Source organism: Fukomys damarensis, unplaced genomic scaffold (assembly GCF_012274545.1).
Source record: "Fukomys damarensis isolate Sample0158 unplaced genomic scaffold, DMR_v1.0_HiC HiC_scaffold_5, whole genome shotgun sequence".
NCBI classification, from domain to species: Eukaryota; Metazoa; Chordata; class Mammalia; order Rodentia; family Bathyergidae; genus Fukomys; species Fukomys damarensis.
The window spans coordinates 35,420,551-35,442,756 of record NW_022900917.1 but is presented as its reverse complement, the minus strand read 5'-3'; positions in this window follow the sequence as shown (position 1 = coordinate 35,442,756).

The following is a 22,206-nucleotide window of genomic DNA, read 5'->3' as shown; positions in this document are numbered from 1 at the left end:
TCGTATTTAATTTGTCACTTTCATTTTGGATACATACTTCAGAAATGAGAAGTTTTTTATTTTAGACACATCTATCTTTTAACATCAGGAAAATTGAGAGAACACTTACTCCCCATATAAGCAGATTTCCTGTGTTGTAATGTGGACCACGTAGGCAGCAGAGCAGAGCTGAGGGATGAGGACCATGGCCTGGGGTTTGGGGACCAGCTCAAAGTCCTCTGGCACAGGGCCAGAGGAGGTTAAAACCCCAGGAAATTATAGAGTTAGTCCCAAACAAGAGAGCACTAAATGTGTCTTGCTGACTCATAAGATGACACTGGCATTGATTGCTGAAACAACTGCTTGCCGGCCTGCCTGCCAAAGGAAAGAGGCTGTCTCCCTTTTCTTTCCTTTGAGCAGAATGAGGGGGAGAAAAGGTGGGTAAGACAGACAGGCCAAATGAACATTCCATCATTTTAAGTTTAGTAACTGGATGGAACATAGCCTATTCTATTTAGATAATGCAAAAGATAATGTGCATTCATTTTTGAAAGTCAGGTGAAAACCATGATGATAATGATCATTTTTCCATAGTCAAGAAACAATAAATATATAATGAGAAGGCCATGTATAGACTGCCTGGCAGTTTAATTTCAACTGTGACCTTTTATTATTTTTTGTCCACAGTACTTTTTACTGAACATGTAGCATAGAGTCAATTCTTTCTTCTTTTCTCAATATCTCACAGGCTCCCATCTTTGAATAAAAATGTAGCAACCCAAAAAGTACTCCTTTCCCTTTCATCCAATAAGGTTTTCAAATCTAGGCATGTATATTCATTCTATATATAAAATGTTCATATTTCTTCTATGTGCTTTAATTCTTGGTTGTTTTAATTATCACTCCAGGACTTACCTGCTAAAATTTTACAACTATAGTAAGAAATGTGTCTCATATATATTCAGAATTCCATACCAGCTATTCATCTCTACCAAGTGATGATTTCTGTATGACTTCCTTGCTCATACAAAGTTTAGCTTTAAAAAATACTAAAGTGCTTTATAAATATTTTTCCAAATAAGTCATCTGACAGTAAAAGAAAAATCCATCTAAAGGAGTTTATAAGGACTGAAATTTTAAGTCTTGTTCCCTTGTTTGTTTGTCATATTGTGTGGTCTTGTTTTATTTTTTGATTTTGTTCTCCATAGTAATGAGATTTTTTTCATGGTATTCCCTCCTCCAGATAACTAGTTTTTTTTTCAGATAACTAGTTTTAAATTAGCTAATATATTGATGCTGTGTTTTTGCTTACAGAGTTCTGTCTTTTCAACTCCCAAAGATTTCAGCTTTTGAATATGGCACTCCAGGTACAAGGAAATAACAAATATTTAGCTTTTCACAAAATGTAAAATAACAGCACATTTTTGACCCTTGTAACAGTATAACTAAATAAATATTCCACTTTCTTATTATTTCAGGGCACAACATATTACACAAAAATGACTGTTCTTTAAAATTCGCACCTAGGATTAATTGATGTTGTTTAAGTAGGAAGACTGGAGATACAATTTATGTGTATCACTATGTTATAAGTTTGAGCAACTTACTATGCTACATACTTGTTTTTTAATTTTGTCCTAACTGATACTATGTTTTGCTAAAGATCTAAAACAACAAATAGCTACTAGACATTCATGGTGGTGGAGATGCTAGGCTAGAAAAAAAAATTAGCATAGTGATCAAAGGTTTTGTGTACAGAGAGTAATCCAACCCCTTGAAAGAGAAAAGCAGGACAGTGGTTACTTTCCTCAGATGAACAACAAACTGGAAAAACCTTGGGCTTCAGAGTTAGGAAACAGTGTCAGTAATTCCCAGGAGTACAGCCTTGAACACATCATTTCACTCTGTTAGCCTCGGTTTTAACAATATGCCTTTGTGATTCATTTGCTCAACAAACATCAAGTGGACTCCTGTGCACTCTGCTAAATATAAAACAATGACCTAAGGAGACAAAATTAAGAAGGAGTAATCCTTGTCTTCAAATCATAAAAACAGCTAGTGTGTGAGCCAGGCACTGTGTGTGTGCTTTCTATACACTATCATGTTTAATTTTCATGAATTCCCAAAGCTGTGAACATTTATCCTGGGTTTACATGGAATGAGGGTGAATTTTAGAGAGATTAAATAAGCCAGCAGGAGATGCAAGACCTGAACACAGATCCATTTGACACTGAAGCCCTTACTCCTGATATTGTAGGGAAGATAATTTTAACATAAAATAAGAAACGTATGTGCCAGAATGTTGCATATGTGTGTACGTGTGTGTGAGCTGACATACTGTACAGATGACTATTTTACTACTGTGAACATGAACATAACAGATTTTGCCTGAAATCAATTTCAGCCTTAATTATTACTGCTGAAATAGTTTGAACCATACTGAATAAATGGCAACCATAGACTAAAATATTTTATCTGTACAAACAAGACGCTACCAGAGATTCCCTATCACCATTTCATAGTCAGTTCTCCATGGCTCCTCAGTGAATATTAAACAAATAGAAGACCAAGTAAGACATTTTATACCTATGAAAAGCTCCAGAATGCACAAGTCTACTGTTTACATTAGGCATGATACATCTGTGGTAATTCCTTAGGCACTATTTGTTTAGAGTTTTCTGACAACTAGGTGGGACTAATGTTGTTAATATAGCACCTGCGGAACTTACAGTAAAATGTTTTTCGTCCAACCAGAGACTCTCAATTAATATAGATAACATTGAGCACAGAGTTTTCCTTTTATACATATTTTTAAAATTATTGTCCTACATTCATATGTATAACAAACATATAAGGTTAAAGAAACAAAATGAAACAAAGAAACCATTCATTTCTCATCGCTTCCTAACTTACACTACTTTTATCATTGCATTTGTGAGAAACTTTATCAAACAGTGTAATTTTATAGAGAAAACAACAGAGTTGGAATAAAATTTAAAAAGGATTGTCTCTTATTAAACCAACTACAGATTTATGGTTCAATTTAAATATTATTTTTTTAAAATTTGAAATTAAAAGAAAATATTATTTTACTAAAAGAAAATAAATACTACCTTTTAAAAAGTTTGAGAGAAATTGAACAGGTACTAAAATCCTAAAGGATTATCTACAATTTCTTTTCATTGAGTTTTTTGGTACTTTTAAACTATATAGGATAGTTATATTTCTCATTGGCATCTTGTACCTTTACGTGACAGATATTGGTTCTCATTTTTTCCTTTCATAATATATTTAGGATACATTATTCCAATGAATATAATTGAAACTTCCATTTCTTCTGATGTTTCCAAATAACTAAAATTCTGTCATATAAAATGTAATAGTTATATATGTTGTGGTTATGCATGTTTATAGTTGTGCACATTATGCTCATAGTTATATCAATAGCTATGTATGTTATGGTTTTCAGGTAAGTTCTAAAAGAATTTTCCATTGTGTAAAAAAGCATGACATTAAGGATAAGATGTATATGAATCTATATTGTAATACACTGTGTGAGATATTAAAGATTTAACTCTTCATAGACAGCATGAAACTGTGAGGTTGATCTCTGTGTGGACTTTTAAAATGTGTGATCGATAAAAATCCACAGTAAAAATTGAAAGTTGCTTCATATAATGACAAGATATTTATAAATGTCTTCATTTAACTCAAAAGCTTTAATCTTTTTATTTTTCAGAAGTTGTCATCAGAAAATTTGCAGATTTTTTTCTATCAATTGATTAAAACCCCAGATGTTTGTAAACACTGACATATTTAATCCTTGATAGTTACAATAAGGCAGACTTAGATTATGGAGTTGTTCATAGAAAAAAACAATAAAACTAAAATAATACTTTTTAAAAGTAGACCACTTTGCAAATTAAAGATATTCTATTTTATGATACTATCTTCTCTTCTCTTTCAAACGATACTGACACTATAGATGTGTTAGAATGAAATGACAGTCTTTTCAATGCTGACATTATTTTAACTTGATGTTAAATATCCACAGATATACTTTTTGTAGCAAACTTAGAGAGATCTTTATAGGTTCACCTAGGACAAATTGGATTATGATTTGAACTGATAATAGTAACATTTTCAACAAGCATATGGGAACTGTTCAATTCATTTTGGAACATAAAAAGCCTTACACTCTGTTGTATAGGGTATTATTACAGAGTTAGAGTTTGTTTTATTTAGTTTCCATATGCTTCCAAAATTAAAAATACACACACACACACACACACACACACACACACACACATACACACAGGCACCTATGCAAATAAACAGAATTCATTAATATTGAATATTAGCTACTAAATATCCATGTATTAATTTAACATTCTGTCTTAAAGAAACTGAAATGTGAAACATAGCTAAACCTATCAGGTGAAATTTATGAAAATGTATAGATTACCTAAAATGCTAGGAGTTAATTTTAGTCTGCTTTCCCTAGCATGTCAGCTTGATTAAATTTGGAGTTAGGAGATGAATTGGCCCAAATTCATTAGCGTTCCCCGGGTGCAGATGTTGGTCAAGGTCAAGTGAAGCACATTGACTGTAATGTTAGTGAGGAGGGGTGGGGGAAGGATTCCAAAGAAGGTAGACTCTTAAAAGGCCTGGGGTTGCAGCAAGAAACTTTGATACTTTTTAACTTAATAAATCTTGACAGCCTAATCATGTCTAAGCCTTTGCAGTGTTATTGGTACAGATGGTAAAGCTAGACATATTTAAAGAGATCTCAGCATCGAGTAGGAAGAGAGCACTGAATCCAAATGCAGCTCTGGGCTCTAGGAGAAAGTGAAAGAGAGAGAAAAAAAAGGATAAAAAGCTACCAAGCATTTCCATCTCCTGACATCTCCAACAGCCTCAGATACAAAATATGATAAGGCTCCTGCTGAGCTAATAAGCCCAACAAATGTCTGTGTCCGTGAAGTAGATGAAGTGGGATCAAGCAGAAGGGGCTGCTGTATGAAAATAAGCCAGCGCCCAGGGTATAATGGCACTAGAGAAAGCTACAAGGTCAGGCTGATGACAGACACCAGTTAAGTAGAGACCCCATCAGTAACAAAGGGTTGCCTCCTGGATCCAAGATATGACCATTAAAATAAAATGAACTATTTATTTAAAGGAAGGGAGAAAGGTAGAAAACAAAAGTGCTCCATAAGGATTTTGGGTTTAGCTGCTTCTCATATATGGAAGCTGTATTATTTTGTTTGTCTACAAGCCACCTATCTGCAGCAGAAACTAGAGTTTTGGGCTGGGAGTGAGGAATTTCCAGTGGACATGCCCTTCAAAATGCCATTAAATATTTTGGTTCTGATCTGTGATTTTAGTGGCTTCACAACCTACGACAAGCATTGTTTATGTAATCAAATACTCCATCCGGATGAACACAGTCATGACCACTTCCTCAGGATCCACAAGTTTTCCAAGGAAAAGATTGCCAGATGAAGCATACATTATCCCTCAACTTTCCCCTTCCTGTATATTTTTAGATTCATTTTTATTGTAAGGTAATATATTGTTCAGTAAAATAAAGAATTGATTAAAGTTTAAATATATGATTCAGAGCAGCAGACCTGACACAGGTACCATAAAAGTCAGCTTAGGTACTTGGCTTTTGACAGTATATATTACCTAGGATGATGAAATTCTCTGTTTTGCCAGACTACCCTGTTTTTGGATCTGAACATCCCAAGTCCTGCAAGTCTAAGATCTATTCAGTGACCTTTGTATTACCATGGCTGAAAAGTACTCCTAAAATTTTCAGCCTAGACCCAGTAGTGTGGTGAATCAGGTTGAGTCAAAGAGGAAAAATATATAGCAGAAGAGAGTAATTAGTTCATAGCTAGGCAAACCCGAAGGTTCAGGGGAAGAAACACTAGAGGCTAAATCATCCAGGTTGGTTGTCACTTTGATCAAATTAGCTTTATTATTTCCAGTACTTACACAGCATCTTGAAGACATTACTCTACCTCTTGTTTACATACACACATTCGTGTATGTGCATGCATACAAACACATACACACACACACACACACACAAACAAAATGTAGAAACAAATGAAATTATATCTATAAGATATAGTTCTTTTCTGCTCTTCCTGATAGTTCAAATGGTTCCTAATGGTTCAAAATCAAACCAAGAAAAGTCACTTAGCAGTCAACTCATTTTGCAGTCCAGTCCCCAGGCCAACAGAAACAATTACATTTTAGAAGCCAAAGACCATATTTTTATCCAGATTTTTGCAAAAGAAAACCAGTGTGCCAAACTGATACTTAAGAATTAATACTTATGAATGGCCTTTTTTCAACTTTATGAATGGTTTTTGCATAACATTCATTTTTTATTTAAGCAATAATTACACTATGCTTGCAACTTCAAGAGCCCATCAAATTGCTACATTAATTCTTAACAGGTCATGTCAGTTTCATGAAGCCTAGCAAAAAGGTGAAAACTGTTTAAACATCATGTGAGGTGACTCATTAAACATGTAGGAACACTTTGAAATTCTGGCAATATTGCCATTAAAGATGAGATTGGGTGTATTTCTACTGTTTATAAGGCCATAGTTTGAATTTCATATAATTTTAAATGTAATGTTGGTGCTACTTTTTTGATTATTTGGGGGGATAGGTATGAAATGTCATATCATAAGTGTTCAAAATATAAACTTTATGACTTTGAGAAAATTATGAAAATAAGGAGTGACCAATTACCAAGAGTTGTCTACAATAGCTGTAGAGATTTTCTTCAAGGTATAACTGAAATCCTTTAAAAAACATCTTTTGGAGGATATTCAAATGAAGTTAACCATTGTGTTCATGTTTTCTTTTAATCAATTTGGATTAGTATTTTTAAAATTTTAAAACCAATAAAACTCGTTTCTACTCACTTAAAAATCTTATTAAAATAAATATTAATCTTCAAAAGTAATGGCTGCCATAAAAGGGATGATTTCTAATTCTAATTTTTCTCAATGAAGCTTGTTTCAGGATTTCTGGAAAAGAGACGCCTACATTATTATCCCAATGGTGTTTGGATCAATTTTCTTCAACTTCATTATTCTGTTTATGACATCATCCCTGGATGTTAGCCATGAAAGAAATCTGCCTCTCTGTAGGAACATAGAACCCTTACTTCTTTTTGACGTTCTTATACCTTCCTTTTCATTAAATTTCTGCAAACAGCATTTGTTTTAAGAGAATGAAGGAAGTAGTAACTTTTACCTGGAATGAAGGGCAGATCTATGCTGACACTGCCACAAGTAGTACTAAGAAAGATAAAGAAAGACTTTAATAATTCAAGTGTTTAATAAGTAGAAAGCACCATGCAGATAGTACTATTAGCTTAGTTCAAAGAGATGCTATGAGTAAAAGTGATAAGCAAAGGCAATAACATTAAGATTTTATTTGCTACACAAATCAGGGACAATATATAGTATTTAGAGTGTGTTAAAAGTAAATGGGATTTTTCTGCTCTAATTTCCAGGTCCAAGTCTGTATTTATTTTATAAATCATATTTTTATATGTTTTCTTATTTAAAGAAGTATTTTCCTGAAAATTTGAACATTATTAACTTCAGTATTACAGATAAATACAGAATGAAATGGTGTTTATTTCATTTAAAGTAGTCTTATGGACAAGCTGTGTATAGTTTACTATTAGTTTTATCAAATTTATTAAGTTGAATTCTACAGATTTAGAAACCCAGATGACTATCATAGGATAATTTCTATTAGAAAAGAGGAAATACATATATAATTAAACTTAGCTTGCAGAGAGTGCAAGAAATCTGTAAAGAGCAGATGTAACAAGGGTGATCTGAAGCTTAGAATCTGAAATCAAGAACAGGGTGAAATCCTAGCTCTTCAATTTATTGGTTCATCAGTTTTAAATTCACAATACCCCAGCTTTTGCATCTAGAAAATGAAAATAGTATGGCATATATTCTAGAAGGGTTTTTTAAATATAAAAATATATCACATGTAAGATATCAAGCTCCTTTAAAGCAGGAACCAGTCACATTGTCACTTTGAATTGAGATGATGTTAAAAGAATAAGAGAGGAGCTGCTTGAAGTGCATATATTTCCATCTTACTCTCCAAAACAGTTTTTTAAAGTTTTGGTTTAATGAATTCTTTAATTCCTCAAGTGTATCAACATTCATAAGTACTTGTTTTTCTCAAAAGTAGTAACAATTTCCCTTGGGTAGATTAAGCCCTTTTTTTTTTCTTCCTATATATCCGTAGCCTTCAATTTTGCTTCATTTCTTTTCCTCTGCCTCCTCCTCAATAGTATTTATTTCCTTCCTTCAGCTTGTATGTACATGTAGGATGTGATTATACAATCCTTAGGCTTTATTCTGTATTCAATAAAATTATAATTATCTATTGAAGATCAGATTTCAAGACTCAAAACATAACTCAATGATGACACACTTTTTAATAGCATATGTGGAGCTTCTGTTGGATTTCCTTTGGCGATTTTTAGTTTGGCTAACATGAAATGTAGCACTAATTCATTGTCAAAAGCTCATAGTTGGCTCCCAACCCAATGACTCAGATCCCAATAATTCATTTCAAATTCCTGTGGCTGTTTCCCCAACCAGTGATTTCCAAAATCATCTATCATCAATAGTCTTTGATAAATTTTACTAGTAAAGGAGATACATTTTTAAAAGACTTCTACATTTAGGGAGAATATTAGGTTAAGACTATGTCATTCAAGAAAGCTGTTCTCCAACAGCATCACTGTTGCTGTGCTAGCATAATACTCATAAGTTTTACATATTCATATTTTGACTACATGTCTAATGCATATGCACGGACATTTATATCTCAATATACATGTACATGGAGAAAATATTTTTCAGTAAGGGAGTATAGAAAGTATAAACTTGATTGTCATATATTTTCATGTTATCAAATCTGTCAACTAAAAATAGAGAGGTCCCTTTAGCTAAGTATACCTATTTTCCCTTTGCTCTTTGAGTATCACCAGGCATAAGACCCAGTGCTGTCACACTCATTTAGTGACTCAGGAAAGACATCTTTTCCTGATCATATAATTTAACCCTCCCCCAAGGAATTCAATTATAATTTCATCATTAGTTGTGCCTAAACCTCAGGAATACCTAGTGATATTTGGTACTCTAATTAAAAGAAATGAGGTTATGAAAATATTTCTGGACATATCATAACCGTGATTTTTTCTTGCAGCCTTATTATGGATTTCCACATTAATCTTGCTGTTTTTATGTTAACCAAAATGCTTTAGCAGAAAATACCACATTCTTTTTTAACATTGAGCAATACTTAAAAAATAAATACCAATCACAGACTAAGAATACAGCTTTTCAAACTCATTATATAAATAAGAATATTCTTTATAGGGCCCAAATAATCTTTCACAGTTTTGAAAACTTACCAGATATAACAAATATTCTAGTTGTCAAAATATGAAATATAAAAAATGAGATCAGTTGTACAATAGTTTAATAAGTTCAATATAAAATGCACTGAGCTTTCAGTAATCTTTAGAAGTTTCCTCTATTTTTCATCTTTTACAATTATCAATGTGATATGTGAACACAATTAAAAATCAAGTAGAAGTTAAAAGCTTATAATGTAAAATAGTGATTCCCTATAGTTAGACTCTCTAGTCATAGGATAAGACTTTGCTTATGTTTTCTTTATTATAATGCATTATTTTAATGAATTTTTAAATAATATGTTAATACTACCTGCTTCCTGATTTTTTTATTGTAGTTATTATCCTTAAAACCCCTGAACTTATATTTTAAGTAATCAGTATTTCCATTATTATAATTATGTAAATATTATTTACTACTGATCCAAGTACTACACTATCATTACATCTCCTTTTTAGTGTAACTTCTTGTTATTTCTGGAATAAATAAATGATCTGCTGTTTGCAAACTCCAGTACATGTCACTTCCTTCTTGTGATGTAGAAAAATGTTCAGCCTTGAAATTAGTGAGCTAGCATTCAGCAGTAGGTGTATTATTTCTTGTGCCCTTTGGTAGGTTACTAAGATTGCTGAAACTCAGTTATCATTTCTGAATAAAAAATGTACAAGTCAATAACTTCTTCAGTGACAATCTGTGAGAAATAGAAAGACATAATATGTCCATTCATCCACACCTAGCCGATCCACTTAGTTCCACACATCAAAACCATGAGGAGGGTGAAATTGGAACTATTAAATATTACCTTAGGAAAGGACTAAGGCTCAAGAACACCAAGGAGTTCATACAAAGTTGCCTAGTATAGAAGTGCTCAAATCCAAACTTTTAAATTCAAAGTCAAGGGCTTGACCCAGCTGAATTGTCAATATGTTACTAGCAATAAATTCAATCCCTGAGATTAAAGTATACAAATTGTTCTTTATTTTAATTAACTTTAATTTCTAGTGGAGCAAACCTAAATCACGTTTGCTCTGCTTTCTAATCTCTGCAGGAAGACTCTGAAAGAGATAGTCAATGTAAAAAAAAATATAAAATATCGATACAGAAAATTGCATATTATTATTACTTAAGGTTTCCAGAGTGACATAGACTAGCTGTTGGGTACTTTTTTTTTACCATCTTGTATATATTTAAAGCCTCCCTGTAGTCATGAAATTAAAGACATGACCACTCTATTACCATCGCTTTTGTACTTTTCACGTTATAAACTGTCATAAAACCAGTACAGTCCCATTCTAGCTATCTTAAATTCCAGAAAACTTTTACAGTTAGTGGGAGTACTAAAACAGCATGCTTTTTGTACATTAGATAATATAATTAATATTATGGAAGGTTTAAACCCCATCTTTAATAACTACATATTTAGAAGGAATCTCATAACTTTGCCGAACTTTTAATAATTATTTGGACTTCCTTATGCCATTCTGAGCTTCTGATATGGAATGCCCTTTTTGTAACTACTTACACGTTTATGTAAAACTTAATAAATTTGGTGGCCTACTTTTTGCAAAACCATTTAGTTTCATTAACCAAGCAGTTTTTCTCATGTTACATTTTTCTAAACTAGGACGAAGGACCGAAGCAAGTTAACTTATTTAATTCGTTATCACAAACCTCACCTGGATGCTCAGTTCTTCTCCATAGTATTCTCCAGGAGACTAGCTTTTCTATTCCCCATTGAATGACCTGACATTTTACCAAACCTCTCCCAAAATTTTTCAGACTGATATATTCTTATTAGACGAAACAGAAAGTCCCTCACTATCTGACATCCAAAGTGGAAATCCAAGGATTACTTGTACTCTTTATCTCTTCCTGAATTGTATCTAACTCTTAAGAATTTTGATCTTGCAGTTAGCACAACTTTCTCTGGTTCTGCTGGATTAATGCAATAACGCTTTAGGAAACCTCATTAAATATCAACACATGTCTTGACACCACACCTATGTCCAGCTACCATCCAATGTATTGTTGGGCCCTTTACAGAAACTTTCAAACTTGTAAGTTCAATTTCTCCATTTTTTTCTTCCTGTTTTCCCTTCCATCTATTCTCACCTGCCTATGTACCTAACTTACTGCTTCATGTGTCAAGATCTCCAATCACTTCTAAACTGCCAAATCTAATATCCTTTAGGTTCTCATCCTATTCTATCTGAAAAAGCTGTTCTTGTCCTAACTTGAAAACACTTCCCTTCCTTGAGTTCCTTGCCCCTGAATGACCTCTTTTTCATCACTCCCACTGCCTTTCACCAGTTCTTTCTCTTACCAACCCTTAGACACTGAGTTCCAACCAGCTCAACACTAAATCACCTATAATCCTCTTGTGTCCTCTGTCTACTGTCCCTTCTGAGTTGGCCTCCTTTATTCACATGGCTCAGAATGCCATCCTGGTGCTCATGACTTTCATATCTCTGTCTCTAACTCTGACTTTTCCTCTTGTAAATTCAATTGGTTGTCTTGTACTAACTGAAATATCTCAAGCACACCTTTAATGAAAGGTATATTATGAAGAAATTAAGCAACAAGAAATGTTAGCAAGGCTGTGGGGGAAAGTGTTGATAGAACTGGTACATTGTTGTAAACTGGTACAACCACTGTGGGAATTCCTCAGAAAACTAAAAGTAGAAATTCCATTTGATCCAACTATTCCCCTTCTAATACCTCCCCCCCAAAATTAGAGACATCATATATCACAATGATGTATGCATAATCATATTTATAGCAGGACAACTCATAATTGCTAAATCTTGGAAGCAGCCTATATGTCTAATAACAGATAAATGAATAAAGAAATCATGGCATTTATACATGATAGAGTACTACTTTGCCATAAAAAAGATAAACCTGAATCATTTGTGAATAATGGATGCATCTTGAGACTACACTGTTAAATAAAGTAAAGCAGACATACAAGCTTAAGTATCAGATGGTTTCTCTTATGTAAGAAACTCAATAAAAAAACAAGGTACAATATAAAAGACAAATAAGAGGAAAAAAAGAGCGAAATAAAAGTTATTGTAAACCAGCTGTGATTATGTACGTAAAAGTGTACCTTGATTTAGTATAACTGTCTTTTGTGTCATATGTGTTTTATATATATTTTGGCCTATTAACCTGGTTGTTAATCTGTATGTATAATTACCTTTATAAAGAGTTATAAGATAAATTAAATCTGATGCTGACAAAAAAGGTGGGGTTGAAGGGAAAGGGGAAAAATAAACAATTGAGATGTGTTATGTACATGTACCAATTCCTCACAATGAATGTAATCGTTAGGCACTGCAAAGATGTGCAAATAAAAAAAAATTCAAGTGTAAAATAAGAAATATGTACATCTTGATTCTTCTCTAAATCTTTTTCAGCCTTATATTTGCTCAAACTAGATATTTGTGAGTCTTTTTTATTTTTTTTTTTGGTAACAGGATTCGAACTCGGGTCCTTATGCTTGCAAGTTATATGGCAGAACCACTGAGCTAAATCCCCAGTCCAGTCTTAATTTTTTTTCTGTTTTTTCCTTCTTACTTTTCACATGTAATCCATTAGTAGATTTTGTTTGTTGTACTTCCAAATATATTTTGAATGGCCTCCTCTCTCTACCTCTATTAATATAGTAATTCAGGGCATGGAGATGATTCATCTGATTACTATCATAGTCTATCAGCCTCTTCCGGCCTCCACTGTGTCATCACGCAATTTTCTCTTCCTGTACCTCCACATTCCACCCTTCTGGGCTCTTAGCTGTTTCTGACCACACCAGGCTCTTTGTTGCTGTAAGAACTTTGCATTTCTTATTCACTCTACAAGAATAACTCTTCCTGTGACTCCACGTGGTTCACCTCTTCTGTTTCTCCCAATATCAGTTTAAAAACAACATGCTCCAAACAAAGAGGACTTCCCAGGTCGTCTCATTGAAAATACTCCCTCCACACTGAGCTTTCTGTGAAAGTTCTTAATTTTTCTCTCTTTTCAGCATTTTAAAATCATTGTTTGGCATATGTTATAAATTATGGTTAATTTTTGTCTCAACAACTTGAATATAAGCTCCATGAAATAGGAAAAATGCTTAACTTCTTTATCCTTTCATCCGTAGTCCTAGCACAGTTAAAGAAAATCCTTGCTTGGCCTCACTTATTTATTGAAGGTTTTGAGACAGTTGAATGTGTGGACACAGAGAGTAGGACGGTAGTTACCAGAGCAGAGACTGGAGGGACATGGGAAGACCTAGGCAAACAGTACAAAGTTGCAGTAAAATAGAATGAATCTGGAAATCAAATACATGGCATAATGAGTATAGTTGATAATGTTATATTGCTTGTTAGAAAGTTGCCAAGAAAGTATAGTTTAGCTGTGCCTACTACACACATGGACAACACTAACTATGTGAATTAATGGATGTGTTGATTTGCTTGACTGTGATATGCACCGCAAACAGTGTATGCAGAACCTCATGCTTTACAACTTAAATAGTTACAAAAAGTGACAAACCATTATAAAATGAATAAACTGCTGAGATCACCTTAACAGCATACACCCTCCAAATACTAGGTAGTTTAATAAATTTGTGAGCATATTTTTTTGGAAAACCCCAGTCTTCCTTTGGAATTAATTTTAATTCTTAATAAACTTCTCAGGGAGAAGCTCTACCTCATATCAAGCTCAACATCCTCATGCTGAAACAAACCATAAATCCAGTTTTACTTCTTTTTCCCCTGTCATAATATTCTGCAAAGAGGGTTTAAACAAGCTAAAGTATAGCTTAAATTTTAAGCAGCAGGACAATTCCAAATGACTAAATATGTCGATATGCTTCGTGTCTTGGTTAGGCCAGGAGGCAACAGAGTGCCATAAACTGGATGGCTTATACAACATTTCATTTTCACAGTTCTGCAGATTGGGAAGCCAAGATCAGGGTGCTAGCATGGTCAGATTTTTGGCTTGGGCGTTCCTCCTAGTTTAGAAAGAGTTGTCCTCTTGACAGCTCGCATATGATGATTCCCTTTAACCTAGTTATCTTTCAAAGCTCCAGCTCCAAATACCATTACATGGGAATTATAGCTTCAACACATAGATTTGGGGGATCCAAAACTTTCAGCCCATTGCATTTAGCAAGTGTTATTATCATTGCTTTCTATGTATCTGGTTAGATTAAGCAATCCCACCTACTAACTTTGGTCATTACCTGTATTTGACTTCACCTTTGACTTAGTCTTTTATCATTGTCAGTTTATTGGGAATCCTCATTCACGTGAAAGCTAAACTAGACATAAATTAATATTAGAACCTTTAAATCAAATTAAGAACTACTAATTATAGAACTCACAAATGTTATTATTCTTTCTAAGCCCTTACATCACAAGAGTGAAGTAGCAACTTTCTTCCTTTTTCAGCCAAAATACAATTAGAGCTCTATAAACCAAAAGCACTGACCCTACACAGTTTTCTCTAACCCAGAACTGCTTGAACAGCTTCAACAATGCTGTAGAAACAAACGAGCTTTACAGTCTCCCTCATTCATTATGTTGATAGTCTAATACTTCTTTCAGAGCATCTAGATATCTTAGTGATAGGCACAGTGGAAATACTTAGACATATGTGTCAGGTGTCATGGAAACAGTCAAGAAATTACCAATAACTGTAGAGTCAGTGGCAGGAGAAAAAAAAAGCACTGTGGTTTTAATAATAATGTTTGTAAAAGATCACATTACATGTATGAAAAAAGGAATTGTGTCTACAAATGCATTCCAGAACTTAAGGGTTTATTAGACAGGATCATCCAAAAGCACACAGACATTAGGGTTTATGTAGGGAACTGGTTACTTGCATTTGACACATCTTCTATAATGCATTGTGGACCATGGAACAATTTTTGTAACATTATTTGATTAAGCTAATATAAGTGGACGTAGGACAATTTTATTTTTGGTAATAATTTAGTTAAACCAGGATCATTAACTATTTCCATTTAAGATCTACTGCTTGTGATGGGTAACTGATGTAAGAAATATTTCAAAATTTAATTTTTGCATTTTCCCATTTCCAGGTTCCATAATCAGAAAAGCGATAGTGAGACAAAATTTTTCAGACATTGTACAGTTTTCCCCACAGAGCTGTGCTACAGCCTAACTGAGAAAATTAAACGTCTGCTAATAAGACATTTGAGAATTTGGCACTTGTTTTATAGCATACATATGTGTATGTGTGAGTATGCATGTGTGTGTAGGCACTGATGCACAAATCAGTAGTAGTTGGATGCATTTGGAAATAAAATTTATATTGGAGATTTGTTTCAGAGCTAATAATAAAACATTTGTGCAGATTGTATTTAAACTTAGCTCTGCATTTTTTTTCTGTAGTACCTTTTCTCGGTAGAAGGTTTGACAAAACTAAATTAATAATTGTAATCAGGATACCTCAAGCCTGCATTATTGTTATGAAATATTTAGTAAGGTATAATATGTGTAATTTATTGTCAACAATTGATCATTTTGTTGAAATAACTAGTTTATTATTTTAAAGGCATTTTATCAATTAACAGATCTCTGATAGCTACTCATACTTGTGCTACTCACTCAGTAATGAAATAAAGCTCAGTGCATTTGCACAATGTTACTGACAAGCTCTCTCAGTTTATTGGAGTGACAGTGATATAAAAACAATAAGAGTAACCACTGTTTACTGAAAAACTAGTATGTGCCAGCCATTTATCTCTATTTAATCCTTGCAAAATTCCTGTATATAACAGTTGTATTCACATAATTGTTAGAGGAGGAAGTTGAGTTTCTGAGGGTTTTGACAATTTGGATAAGTGGCAAAACAGTCAGTTTCAGAGCCAGCATGTGAACACAGGTCATTTGGATAGTGAAGCATGTATGTTTAAGAATTTTGCTTAGCAGTCTTCTTTTAAAGGAGAATCAAGGACTCCTCAGCCTTACTTTTGAAAAAAAGTCCTATGTACCGTACACTTTTGTATCTCTAGTACTAAGCAGAGAGAATGGTCCCAAAGAGGTGCTTGCAAGCAAATGATAAAGTGCTTCTGAGTAAAAAATAAATAAATACACCGAGTACATAATATCAAAAAAATGGAATTTAATTCCCCTTCTTAGCTCCTAAGAAGATGGTTTTGTGTCAGGAAAGATCAAAGGTGAGCCTCACTCTTCTTTCTTCTACATTCTCTCCAAAAGTCAGGAAATTTAGGTTTATATTCTTTGCAATTGCCCATCTATTACTGTGAATATTGAGACATGAACAGCACTAATCTGGATGATTTTCAGCTCCATCATTCCATGTACATAATAAGCTTTTACAATTTGTGTAAGCAGCTGCTTGATTCTTGAAAACTCGAGGATGACAACCTTACACACTGCAATAGGAATGACATCTGAACTTTTAAAAATAGATCTAAAACCAGTCCTAAGGTTAGGACTCAAAATCTTTATAGATTTCAATCAGTTGTCAGAGTTGGAAGTTAGAATAAGACCCTAGAAGAACAAAGTTCTAGATGAAAGTAATTCTGATTCAGTTAAAAGTCTTCCTTTTTGCCAGAAAAGAAAAGATTACCAAGGATGTAGATCCACACTGTTTGCTGATTACTTAAATGCACATATATAGCAACATGATAACCAAAATTAGGTCAAGTCCGCAGCTCAGAGCTAAAGGAAAAACAGATTATGTCAATGCAATTTCTTGAATTAAAATTTAATTAATTCACTACACACCTGTTCTTGTTATCTAGATGTAAGACTTAAAAGTTCAATCAAAGAGTGATGGAATACATTGCCTTTAGTTAATATATAATGCTTTTCAGGAATTTTCTGTGTCAGGATGTTAATAAATTATCTCTGGTCCTCAACAACTCAGAAAAAAATAAAATATATCTTTATTTTACAAACGAAAAACTTTAACTCCGTAAAATGTTGCTTCCTTTTAGAATCGCATGTTCAAGATCAGGAATGATTCATGCCTATCTACAAAATCCACAATTTTAATAATTTTAGCTTGATCTCAAAGGATTCTGGGACTCAAAATATTATCAGAATAATTGCATTTCATGTTGTTCTGTTTCTGCCTGTGGGACAGATAAGTAACTCTGTTACGCCAAAATTTGCAAAGGAATTCCTCGGTTATCCCATACCTGAGGCTATAATTTTAGCTAGGATTCAGGAAATTGTACTAAAAGGGGTAAAGCTACATTGTGGAAATTGAGAATAAATTTTTATGGTGAAAGCAAAAGAAAGAATCCAAAAAGAATAACATACACTTACATGCAAAGATTAGAAATACTTAGAGCAGCAGGGACAATGATGCTAAAGTTTAAACATATGTGTTCTTCCACAATTTACATATTGAAATTTAAACTCCCAAATGATGGCATTAGCATGTGGGGTGGGGGCCGGGGATTTGGCTCAGTGGTTCTGCCGCCTGCCTCTTAAGCACAAGGTCCCGAGTTCGATCCCCAGTACCAAAAAAAAAAAAAAAAAGAATGTGGGGTATTTGGGAGGTAATTAGGTCTTGAGGTTTCCACCTCTATGAGTGAGATTTTTGACCTGCTGGAAGGAGCAGAGAAAACCTTACTAGACCTTCTGATCTGCCATCTTCTGCTATGTGAGGACACAGAAACAAAGCACCACTTTGGAAGAAGAATCTTGGATTTCTCAGCTTTCAGAATAATAAGGAGTAAATTTTTGGTCTCATAAACTATCCATCCTTGGGTATTTTGTTTTAGCAGCAGAAAGGGGCTAAGAAGACCATAACAGAATCTAAAATGATAAATTTAGAATAGAAACAAGAACGTTCAGACTGGGTGCAGTGCTACACATCTGTAATTCCAGCATCCAGTGAGCTAAGTCAGAAACTCATGCACACATATAAAAAGAACACTCAGTAGTGTAATTTTGCAAAAGGTACAAAGAAAGCAAGGTATATAATGAAGAAATGTACTGAGGGATCAATAGCAGTGTTTGTGAGAATTTCTAGTAAAGCTAGTAAAGTCTTCAGAGAAATATGGGACAAAAATGCACTTACAATTTTCTAAGCTGCAGTGTTCTAAAAAATATGGGCCTTAGATATGGATTTGTTATTTCTGACTGGTTAGGGAAGGAAATAAGGATAGCCAACAAAATTAAATTGATAGTTCCGTAGTTTATTTGTACTCAAATTCCTTATCTGTTTATCCTTGTTTATTAAATTTATTGCCCTTAGTAATTACAGTTAGTAAAAATATTAAGAAAGAACTTATTAATAAGCTATGAAAATGATTCATGATTAACAAAGGACCCTACAAATATCACCCCACTACATACTCACAACAAAATCTGAATGTTAACCTCAATTTTTTTAACCTGTCATGCCAATAAATAAATGGACTTCAAATCCTGTGTTCTATTAGTAAATTCATCAGCCCCAGAAGATAGGTGTCCTACACCTGTTTCAGATCAATCCTAATTTAGGGAGAAATTTCTTTTACTGGTACAGCTTTTTTACCTTGTTCCCTTACCAACAAAACAGCAAAATGCCTTGAACAACATTCAGGGCTTCTGCAATATTCTCTAAGGAGTCTGTCCTAGCATCCCTGAGATAAGAAGATCTCATGCTCAAGCTCTCTGGAAATGCACGGATCTACAGTATAAAATTTACTGTCACAGGATTTATAGGCCTTGAATGACAGTGCTTTGCTTTTGTGAGCCCACATTTCAATTATGGAAGCCCTACCTCCACTTTAATCCGGTGTTTGGAATCATCCTTCATTGTTCCCGGCTTACACCACTGCTATCTGCCCGCCTGTCTGGCTTGCTTATGTTTCTCTTAGCAATCACTTGACGGGGTTCTGTAACTGACTGTTGGATGGGCCAAGCCCCGTAACTGTTACCCTTGGGGCACCACACCTGGACTCCTAGTGGCCATCAGCTTCTGGATCAGTTTCTTCAGCATGTAAGCTGACTTAAAATCAAGGATGAAAGGCAAGATGAGAAGATAAGTATGCAAGGTAGTCCTGGGAACTAAAGTAGAAATGAGCATAGGCTTGGAATGGATATTTGGAAATGCATTTTGTTCAGTGTAGCCTAGTGATGTTATTGGCACAATTAGTTTGTTTCTTGAACTCACTTTTTAATAGGTCATAAGAGGAAATTTGGTCTCGCATGCATCTAAATTTATGCAAGCTTTTAATATAAAACAAAGGGATCATTTTTATTTATATTTTATTTGGGGTCATATATTTTGTTCACAGAATATTTAAAATAACAAAGAAATTTGTACTTTTTATTGAATTTATTGGTACTTTTTAAGTGTACATTATAGTTAACATTTATCATTGGGATCTTATAACTTTACATTATAGACCTTGGTTCTCATTTATTCCCCATACCCTACCCCTCCCTTCCCCCCTCCTCCTTCTCCTATTTACAAAGACTTTGTTTTCATTTTTTCCTTTTCTCATATTTTTTCTTTTCCTTTATTTCCTTTCCCCTACCCTTCCCATTTCCCCTACACCTTTAGCCCTTTTCTTCCTATTTCACATTGTCAGTTATACAATTTGGATCTTATTTACACTTTTAGTTTTTCACACCAGAAAAACTATTCGGTATTTACACATGTTGGCAGAGTTGTGGGGAGAAAGGAACCCTACTCCATTGTTGGTGGGAGTGCAGACTGGTGCAACCACTATGGAAATCAATATGGAGATAACTCAAAAAACTAGAACTAGAGGTGTCATTTGACCCAGCTATCCCTCTGCTGGGCATCTTTCCAAAAGAATTTTAAAAATCATACCACAGTGATATGTGCACACCCATGTTTATAGCAGCACAGTTTGTTATAGCTCAAACTTGGAAACAGTCCAACTGCCCATCAATGGGAGACTGGATAAAGAAGGTGTGGTTTTTCTATAAAATGGAGTACTACTCAGCCATAAAGAATGAGAAACTATAATCATCATAGGAAAATGGATGCATACTGAGGCCATACTCTTAAGTGAAAGAAATTTGTACTTTTTAAATTTATAAAAAACCTGAGGCACTGTTTTTACTTCTTCCTAGTGTGTCCATAGCTGTCTTGTGAAAGAAGACACTTCTCTGTCTTTGTGAGAGCTGTCTTTCTGGATGGTACATGTTGAAGGGACACAGGAATGTGTAACTCCACTAGCTAAGCATTTATAGAATAGTTAATAAAGAATATTATTAACCAGTGCTTTAATAAAGACTGTATCCAAAATTTAGTCATTGTCTAACTAAATAGATTTCATTATTTTTAGCTGTTGTGCTAAATAATCATACCTACTACTCAACAATTATGATTAAGGACTGAAGTGGTCCATAAATATATTTATAACATTTTCACTGATTTAGTAGTTTCTTCCACTCTAGGCTGAGCTGTTTCTATCCTGTGGTTTTGGTTTACTGGACTCAAGACTAAAACTATGCTAGAGTTTGTCATTTGTCTGTTTTTCCACTTTTAATTTAGAAAGAAAAGCATGAGTTTTGCTCTTAATCACCAAGAATACTGGTTAAGTCTCCAAATTATATTTTTGGAGTTAATTTTTTTTTAGTTTTACTTACAATTAAATTTATTTCCATTTACTTTCTTTACCAGAGGTAAAATAAAATTGTTACCTCTATGTGGAAATATATAAAGTTTTTAATAATTCTCACCAAAAAAACCTTGTAAGATTATCTTTTTATCAATAGTTACATTGTATTGTATGTTTAATTGGACTCCAAATCATAGCCTCTAGCTTCCCAGAATTGTAATGGTGTGAAATTAATTTAAATGGATTCAAGGAACTAGATATGAAAGACTGTCATCATTATAATTTAGTTTTATGATAAGATCATGGAAAATACTGTAAAATTCTGAAGGCAGTTTTAACCCTTCTCTTTTATAAGAGCTTTCATTCAGTTTGGCTGTCTCAAAAGATATGTCTTCAGAGAGATTTCTAATCCTGTAAAATTTGATAAAATGAATGTTACAAGAGATTACCACATTAAACACACACCCAATTTATGATCTAAAAATTATGTAACCACATATACCCTTGTGTACACAAGCAGACACATGAACACATTACGCTGCACTATAAGCATCAGTTTGTAAATTAATGATATTTGGAATCTTTACTATGTGATTTGGGATCTTTACTATATGCATCACGTATTGAGCAACATGAATATTTTGAAGTAAAATATTTTATCATCTAAATGTTATAGTTATTTTATATAATTCTATAGTAAATAATTCTGGTTGCATTTTAGGGAATGGGATGAGGCTGGGGATTGAACCGAGGTCTTTACACTAAGATACATCCCAACTGATATTTTTATTTTTAAATTTTGAGATATGATCTCAATAAGTCACTAAGTCATCGAGGTTGGATTTGAGCTTGCAATCCTCCTGTCTCACCCATCCAGAGTGATAGCATTGCAGGTATAAGCTACCACCAGAGAAAAAGAAAAATATTTCTGAACATGTGACTTATGAGGAGGCAAAAACTATAATGATAGTGAAGGAGTTCTGTTCAATTTTCAAACAAAAACAACTGCATTAGGCCTTTAAAGTGGCATACACAAATAGAAATGACTTTACAGACATCAAAAAATACTAAATAAAAGGTATATGTAATATTCTGACACTGGTTCTTAAAGTTACATGTGAATCTGTCACTATCTCGGACACAAAGTTTTTTTTTAAATAA